Below are 9,138 nucleotides of genomic sequence, written 5' to 3'. Positions count from 1 at the left end.
CTGCTTTAGTTCAGAGACTTCGCCAGCATGCGAGGTCGCGGCCAACAACGACGCCTGCTTATTCATACATATTAAGTTAGTCCCCTATAAACAAAGGATTGATCCTCTGCCCGGTTCTTCTCGCCGAACACCGGACAGTGTCTCAGGGGCTACTGTCTACATGGGGTTTTCCTCTTTCTACGTCACTTACCTCAAAACCTGTCAACAGGTTGCTGCAGGCTTCGTTCAGTCCACTCTTGGCGGACTGAACCTTCTCGATCACCGCACCCATAAGGACACGGTGCTCGTCCACAACGGAGGCGCCTCGTAGCGCCTCCATCAGGTTATCTGGCGCCCCTGGTTGGACAGGGGCCACCGGTGGAATTGGCGCACCCCCCTCCTTCGAAGGGGGCTGCTCGCCCGACTCCGGAGCCATATGGGTCTCCGGAATCGTATTCGGCTGAGGGCTGAACTGAATACGGACCTCTTCGCCAGTCTCCATGGAGATCTGCTCCCCCATGTGTCCGGCAGCGGAGGTCTCGCCTTGTGGCGCCTCCCGGACAGTGTCCGGGGCTCCTCCTGGGCTCGGAGCGGTCCTCCGGGACAACACTTCGGTGTTGTCCCTGGCCCCGGGGGAATAACCGGGCGGCGGCGACATGCTGGCCATTTCCGCCGGATCCAACGAACCTCCAGATGAGGATCGCTGGATGTGGTCGCGGGTCGGACTGCAATAGTACAGCTAACCATATTAATGATGAAGAGAAAAGGCCGGATACACGGGCATGGATGAGTCATGACAATTACGATGCGGCCTGGGGCTTAGTGCGGGGGCGTCGTTCCGGACTGCTGTCAACGTCCCACGCCGTGTTGACCGCTGGGACGCCCTTCCCCTTCTTGGGCATTTCCGCCTCCAGATGCGCGGAAGCCACCCTCTTCTTCTTTCTCTCCTTAGGGGGAGGGTTGTTCTCCTCCTCCTCTTCATCGTCATTGTCCTCAGGGACAGAGGAATGGGCTTCGTCGTCTTCGGACGTCACGTCCGAAGTACCCTTGCGACGGGGGCCACTCTTGGCCCCCTTGGCCTTTTTCTTGGCCTTCTTCTCCGGCGCCTTATAGGGTGCCGGCACCAGCATCTTCGCCAGACGCGCGATGACCAGTTCTTTGGGCAGCGGAGCCGGACACTGGATCCGCTTCGCCCTCTCCATCCAGTCCTGAAAAAGCAATAATAAAAGCTCAGGCATTATCCTTGAAACAAACAAGTAGGGGATACGTTAAAAATGACATACCTCACTGGCGAGGTGTTTAACGTCGTGCCCGCGGTCTGAATCCGCGGCCGGCGGTTTCTCGTTGCCCTTAAAGAGCAACTTCCAGGCACCTTCGTGAGTAGTCTCGAAGAGCCTCACTAGGGTCTGGTGCTTCTTCGGATTGAACTCCCACAGAGGGCGGCCTCGGAGCTGGCACGGGAGAATCCAGCGAACTAGCATCACCTAGATTACATCAACAAGCTTGACGTTTTTGGTTACCATGCTTTGAACGTGCGTCTGCAGCGCTATCAGCTCGTCAGGTGAACACCAGTCCGGACTCTTCTCGACCCAGGAGGTGAGTCGCATGGGAGCGCCGGAGCGGAATTCGGCAGCTGCGGCCCAGGTGGTGCCGCGGGGTTCTGTGATGTAGAACCACTGTTTCTGCCACTCCTTTACTGTGTCCACAAAAGTGCCTTTTGGCTAGGAGACATTGGAGAGCTTACTCACCATGGCTCCTCTACACTCCGCGTGCTGGCCATCCACCACCTTCGGCTTCACGTTGAAGACTTTGAGCCACAGCCCGAAGTGGGGTTGGATGCGGAGGAAGGCCTCACACACGACGATAAACACCGAGATGTTGAGGAAGGAATTTGGGGACAGATCATGGAAATCTATCCCGTAATAATACATCAGCCAGCGGACGAAAGGGTGGAGTGGGAACCCTAGCCCGCGGAAGAAATGGGGGATGAATACTACCCTCTCGGTGGGCTTCGGCGTGGGGACGACTTGTCCCTCGGTCGGCAGACGGTGGACGATCTCCTTAGCCAAATATCCGGCCGCCCGAAGCTCAGTAATGTCTTCCTCCTTGACGGAGGAGACCATCCACTTGCCCTGACCTCCGGATCCGGACATGGTTGAGTGCTAGCTTGAGTGGAAAGGAGATGAGAACTTGGGCGCTGGAGCTCGAGATTGGAAGGGCGGAGACAGAGAGAGGGCGTGAGAGAGGAAGAGGGAATCCTTATCCCCTTATAAAGGCAGCAAATATTGAACGCCTCCTCACTTGCCTTAAGATTCGCCTATTCCCAAGGGCTGTATAAATGGCACGGTTGGGTTACCCATGCCCGCATTGATGAGAATCCCGCGATAAGGGGACACAATCTCTGCTTTGACAAGACGTGCCAATGGCAACCGCGTCTCAGGACGTGGGGCGTCGAACACAAAAGCGGTTTGGAATTATGACCGGTCAGACGTAATGTCGTGCTACAAAAAGTTGTCAGCGGATGGAACTTGTGTAAAATTATATTCTCTCTGCGGTTGTGTATGGTGTGTGTGACAGGTCCGAATACTATCATCGCATCCGAAGACTATCTTGAAGTTCGGATAGAAGGGAACCCGCCTTGCAATGTCGAAGACAATCTGCGCGCCGGACTCCTCGTCATTGAAGCCAGGTTCAGGGGCTACTGAGGGAGTCCTGGACTAAGGGGTCCTTGGGCGTCCGGCTTGTTATCCATGGGCCGGACTGATGGGCTGTGAAGACATGAAGGCCGAATACTGTACCCGTGTCTGGATTGGACTCTCCTTGGCGTGGAAGGCAAGCTTAGGCGACCAACTATGAAGATTCGTCCTTATGTAATCGACTCTATGTAACCCTAGATCCCCTAGTGTCTATATAAACCAGAGGGTGTAGTCCGGAAAGGATAGATTCATTACCATAGTCATACAGGCTAGGCCTTTAGGGTTTAGCCATTACGATCTCGTGGTAGATCAACTCTTGTAATACTCATATTCATCAAGATCAATCAAGCAGGAAGTAGGGTATTACCTCCATAGAGAGGGCCCGAAACTGGGTAAACATCGTGTCCCCCGTCTCTTGTTACCATCGACCTTAGACGCACAGTTCGGGACCCCCTACCCGAGATCCGCCGGTTTTGACACCGACACCGATTTCTACAACTCGGTCGGTCCGAGATGAGTTCGGCGGAAACCTAGCCCTAAATTTTCGAATCAAATCAAATCTAGTGGAGTTTTTCTCTGGATAGAATGATCTCATACGTGGTAAAGAACATGACATTGACCTTGTGCTTGGAATCAGAGGTAAAAAGAGAGCACAAGGGGTCAAACTCATACCCTAATTCGGCGATGAGTTCGCTACGACGGCAACGGCGGGGTAGAAATCCGTTGACGGCGATGGAGACCAGTGGCGGGAGGTTGCTGGCGATGAGGAGACGATCCGGAGACCCGAGGCGGCAGAGCAGGATATGCATGGGCTGAGGAGTTTGAAGAAATTTCCGAAGTCTCACCCGTGGGTATATATATCCCGACCTTTCGGTGTGACCGAGTGGAATAACTCGGTGGCACCAAGATGCAGAATCACAAGCGGTTACTGCAACTCGGTGTGACTGAAAAGTTCAAATTGGTTGCACCAAGATTGAAATCCTAGATCAACTCAGTGAACTCGGTGTGACCAAAGTGGATGACTCGGTCATACCAAAATACACAAAGAGGTTTTGGAAGTTTAAGTCTATGACGAATCGGGGACTCCGAGTGCTCCTCACACAGAGTGGTTCGAATCTGACTTGATCAAACTTTGTGATGTAGCAAGAATAGAGTTTGAGACGAGAAAAGCATAGATAGCTAGAGGAGGTTCTTAGGCATTCTTTCCATCCACTTGGCAAAATAGAAAGAGCCAAACAAGCAAAACAACAAGTGGATGTCCTTGAATGGGGAAAATATGCAATCAACATGCTCACACAATAAAATGGCAAATGAAATATGTGGCAAAGCATGCACAAACACTCTAGCATCTATCAAGCAATTGGCGATGACTAGGTCATCTGTACATGAGTATATTGACTTAGGAGTCAAATGAGAACATTTGATCATAGGTCATACTCATCGTTTAAGCACAAGTGGGGTTACCACTTTTACATAAAGCATTGCTGTGTTCACACCATTAGAGTTGCTTTAGCTCAATTGATTAGAGTAAAGCTCCCCCTAGATGTGATATCCCCCCTAAGAGGGATGAACTAACCTTGGGTTTTGTCGATGATGACTTCATGTAGGTGTTGAAGATGTAGACGCTCAATGTTGATGAAGATCATTTGGAGCAGTCCATTGGAGTGAGTTGCACTTTCAATACCTACATGGGTTAGTCCCACTAGGAACAAACAAGGATATCCATAGACATAGAGTGATGTTCACACAAGATGATTTCCATGAAATCTTTAGGTTACCTTGTCCCTTGTCTTACCAACAAGAGGGTTTGTGACTCCTTGAACTAGTGCAAGATGTGGAAGTTGTTTGCACTTGTCCTCGCCAAAATGATATGAGTGAAGTATGTTGGCAGAGTCACCCTCAAGAACTCTCTAGTTCTTCTTCTTCGGGATCCACATCATCTTGATGGGAATCCTTGGGGTTGTAGTCGTACTTGATGAAGTAGAACTTGATGTAGTCTTGGGAACCCACTTGACCAAGGCCTTAGGAGCTTCTTCAAATGCATCAATCTCCTCATGAAGCTTATCCTTGCCTTTTTGCTTGTGGTCTTGTGGTGGAAGATCATCTTGAGCTTGTGTCCCTTGGAAGGAAGTAGGATCATACTTCTCTTGTTGAGGAACAAACTTTGTCTTGGGGTATTGATCTTCTTCCCACTCAACTCCATTGGCATTGAACTTTCGTTCAAAACCAACACCTTGATTCTTTCGGTGCCTTCCTTGCTTGCGTACAATTTCCTCAAATTGCTTACTTCCGGCAAGGCTCTTGTAAACACCTTTCTCTATAATTCCCTTCAATAAGCTATTTTCTTGCTCAAGTGTAACTTGGCTAAGAGAATCATTAGTGGAATCAAGAGAACTACTAGAAGCAACAACATTGGATTTAGCATGATTGTTGTTACTACTAGAAGAAGAATCTTTCTTGTTCTTGTTGCTAGATTTAACTTGTGGCATGTAAGTAGACAAGAGTAAATGCTTGGCAATGTAAGAAGAACTTTTCTTGCGAAGATCATCATTGATTGCTTTTAAGAACCCATGCTCTTGCTCAAGGTTGAGCTTTTCAAAGCGTAACTTCTCATGAGTCTTTAAAAGTTCTCGATGATCTTCCAAGGTAGTTTCATGAGCTAACTTAAGAGTGTTTAGTTCTTTAGTTAGAAGCTCAATCTCCTTCTTATCATCGTCATTTGTTTTATCTTGATTAGCATGATTAATAGCAAGTTCATCATAGTTTTCATCACTAGAGTTTTCAACAAGTAAATCATCATCACCTAGCAAATCATCTTCATCACTATTGAAATCAACATAGTCAGGGTGTGATACCTTTGGGCCTTTAGCCATGAAGCATCTTCCAATTCCATCATTTGGTGAGTCAAATATGTCATAGGAGTTGGTTGACACAAGTGCTAGACCGGCAACACCTTCATCTTGAGTATATTCGGAGTCAGAGTGATAACTTCTTTCAGAGTGGTGGTCGGAGTCGGAGCCGGATACCCATTCACCAACGTGAGCTTGATATCTTCGTTTTGTGTAGCTCTTTGATGATTTGTCCTTCCTTTCCGAATCCTTGCTTCTCCAGGAGGTTCTTCGTTCATAACGATCATCTCTACTCCTTCTCTCTCTTGGTGGTGATTCTTCTCTTCTACTTCTTCTTTTAGGTGAATCTTCTCTTCTTTTGTAGGGAGCCGTACACTCATTGGAGTAGTGACCGGGTCTTCCACAATTGTAGCAATTGTGTTCACGACTCAAAGATCTTTTGTCATTGTAGGACCTTGACTTGGAACTTCTCTCCTTGCTTCTACTCTTGTAGAACTTGTTGAAATTTTTCACCATCAAGCTCAGTTCCTCATTGAAGGTTTGTTTCTCACTTGATGATGTAGGAGCATCACATGAGGCTTTGTAAACACCACTTGACTTGTTGTGAAGCTCTTCCTTATCCTTGAGTGACATCTCATGAGCAAAAATTCTTCCAATGACTTCCGTAGGCTTGAGATTTTTGTAGTTGGGCATCATTTGGATCAATGTGCACACGGTATCATATTTTCCATCCAAGGCTCTTAGGATCTTCTTGATGATGAATCTGTCGGTCACCTCTTCACTTCCTAAGCCGGCAATCTCATTTGTGATGAGAGCAAGCCTAGAGTACATTTCAGCGACACCTTCACCATCCTTCATTTTGAACTTGTCAAGCTGACTTTGAAGCACATCCAATTTGGATTCCTTGACGGAGTCGGTACCGTCGTGCATATCAATCAAGGTATCCCAAATTTCCTTTGCATTCTCAAGACGACTGATTTTGTTGAATTCTTCGGGGCACAATCCGTTGAAGAGGATATCGCAAGCTTGAGCATTGTATTGCAGCATCTTCAACTCTTCCGCGGTAGCTTCACGGTTTGGTTCTCTCCCATCAAAGAATTCACCTTGCAAGCCAATACACACGATAGCCCAAACGGCGGGGTTATGTCCAAGAATATGCATTTTCATCTTATGCTTCCAACTAGCAAAATTAGTACCATCAAAGTAAGGACCTCTATGGTGGTAATTTCCCTCGCTAGACGCCATACTCACCTAGGTTGTGAAACCAAGGCTATGATCACCAAAAGTTATGGAAATCAAGGAAAATGGAGACCGTAGCTCTGATACCACTTGTAGGATCGAAAGTATGTCTAGAGGGGGGGGGGGTGATTAGACTACTTGACCAAATAAAAATCTAGCCTTTTCCCAATTTTAAGTCTTGGCAGATTTTAGCAACTTTGCACAAGTCAAGCAATCAACCTACACATGCAATTCTAAGAAGCAGAATGTAAAGACATTGCACATGAAGGTAAAGGGGAGGAGTTTGAGGGAGCAAACACAATGTAGACACGGAGATTTTTCAGTGGTTCCGATAGGTGGTGCTATCGTACATCCACGTTGATGGAGACTTCAACCCACGAAGGGTAACGGCTGCGCGAGTCCACGGAGGGCTCCACCCACAATGGGTCCAGGAAGAAGCAACCTTGTCTATCCCACCATGGCCATCGCCCACGAAGGACTTGCCTCACTAGGGTAGATCTTCATGAAGTAGGCGATCTCCTTGCCCGTACAAACTCCTTGGTTCAACTCCACAATCTTGACGGAGGCTCCCAAGTGACACCTAACAAATCTAGGAGACACCACTCTCCAAAAGGTAATAGATGGTGTGTTGATGATGAACTCCTTGCTCTTGTGCTTCAAATGATAGTCTCCCCAACACTCAACTCTCTCTCTCTCTCACACAGATTTGGATTTGGTGGAAAGATGATTTGAGTGGAAAGCAACTTGGGAAGGCTAAAGATCAAGATTTATGTGGTTGGAATGGAATATCTTGGTCTCAACACATGAGTAGGTGGTTCTCTCTCAGAAAATGAATGCTGGAAGTGTAGGCATGTTCTGATGGCTTTCTCCACGAATGAAGAGAGGGTGGAGGGGTATATATAGCCTCCACACAAAATCTAACCATTATACACAATTTACCAAACTCGGTGGGACCGAATCATGAAACTCGGTCAGACCAATTTAGTTTAAAATGTGAACGTTAGGATTTTCGGCGGGACCGACATGTCAACTCGGTGGAACCGATTTCGTTAGGGTTAGGGCATAACGTAATCTCAGTGAGACCGATTACACAAACTCGGTGGGACCGATTTTGGTAATAAGCTAACCAGAGAGTTGGTCAGGCAAACTCAGTGGGACCGATTCGCTCATTTCCGTGAGACCGAAACATTATGAAAGGAAACAGATAGTTTGCATTGCGAACTCGGTGGGACCGATCGCTCATCTCGGTTGGACCGAAACGTTATGAAGGGAAACAGAGAGTTTGCAATCCCATCTCGGTGTGACCGAGATCCCTATCGGTGAGACCGAAGTGACTAGGGTTTCTGGCAGTGGCTATGTCAAATGAACTCGGTGGCGCCGGATAGAACAAATCGGTGGGGCCGAGTTTGACTTTTGTTTTGGGACATATGTGGATATAAGAAAGTGGTTGAGGGCTTTTGGAGCATATCACTAAGCATTTTGAGCAAGCAAGCCATTAAGCAACGCCTCATCCCCTTTTAATAGTATTGGCTTTTCCTATGGACTCAATGTGATCCTGGATCACTAAAATGAAAATGTAGAGTCTTGAGCTTGAGCCAATATGTGTCCTTAGCATTTTGAGGGGTCCACATTTCTAATCCATGCCATGCCAATCATTGAACTTTCCTGAAATATTTATCTTGAAATGGCATTAGTTCAATGAGCTATATGTTGTTTGGAATTACCAAAACCACCCAGGGATAGTTGCACCTTCACACTTAGTCTTCACCGCATTCTCCTTGAGCTAAGGTCATTGTAGACCTCGCCCAATCACTCGTGGTAAGTCTTCAAGATCGTCTTCCAAAACCTTCACAGACTTATTCACCGACAATCCACAATGACTCTTAGATGCTCAGCACATGACGCCTAACCATATGGAAGAATGACAGTCTTCAAAGGTAACAGGCGTCAGATCACACGGATCAATCTCTTCAGTGATGCTCAATCACTTTGGCTCTGGCTGGGTTTTTCCTCACTTGGGTTTTTACAAAGTCGTCGGAGGATGGGTTGCTCTCAAATGACAAGTGTCAATCTCTTTCTTGGAGCAGCCAACCAACAAATGGTTGTGGGGGGCGTCTATTTATAGCCAGGGCAACCCGACATGAATTGTCATAAATGCCCCTTCGGACATGATTGTTGTCAGGATAAGGATCCACTCGACAGCTGGCACTCGCACAAAAACGGTCAGAAATCTGAACTCTCAAATTCGTCAGGACTCTCAATTTTTTCACGGTAGGCAGATTACACTGGCGAAATCCTAACTCCTCAGTCAGACCAATTTCATCAACGACCATAAGAACTTCGTCTCAGTCGCTGATGAACTTGATTGCATTGCA

Source organism: Aegilops tauschii, chromosome 5, assembly GCF_002575655.3.
Source record: "Aegilops tauschii subsp. strangulata cultivar AL8/78 chromosome 5, Aet v6.0, whole genome shotgun sequence".
Lineage (NCBI taxonomy): Eukaryota > Viridiplantae > Streptophyta > Magnoliopsida > Poales > Poaceae > Aegilops > Aegilops tauschii.
The sequence above is the reverse complement of the archived record's forward strand: the minus strand, read 5'-3'. Positions refer to the sequence as shown.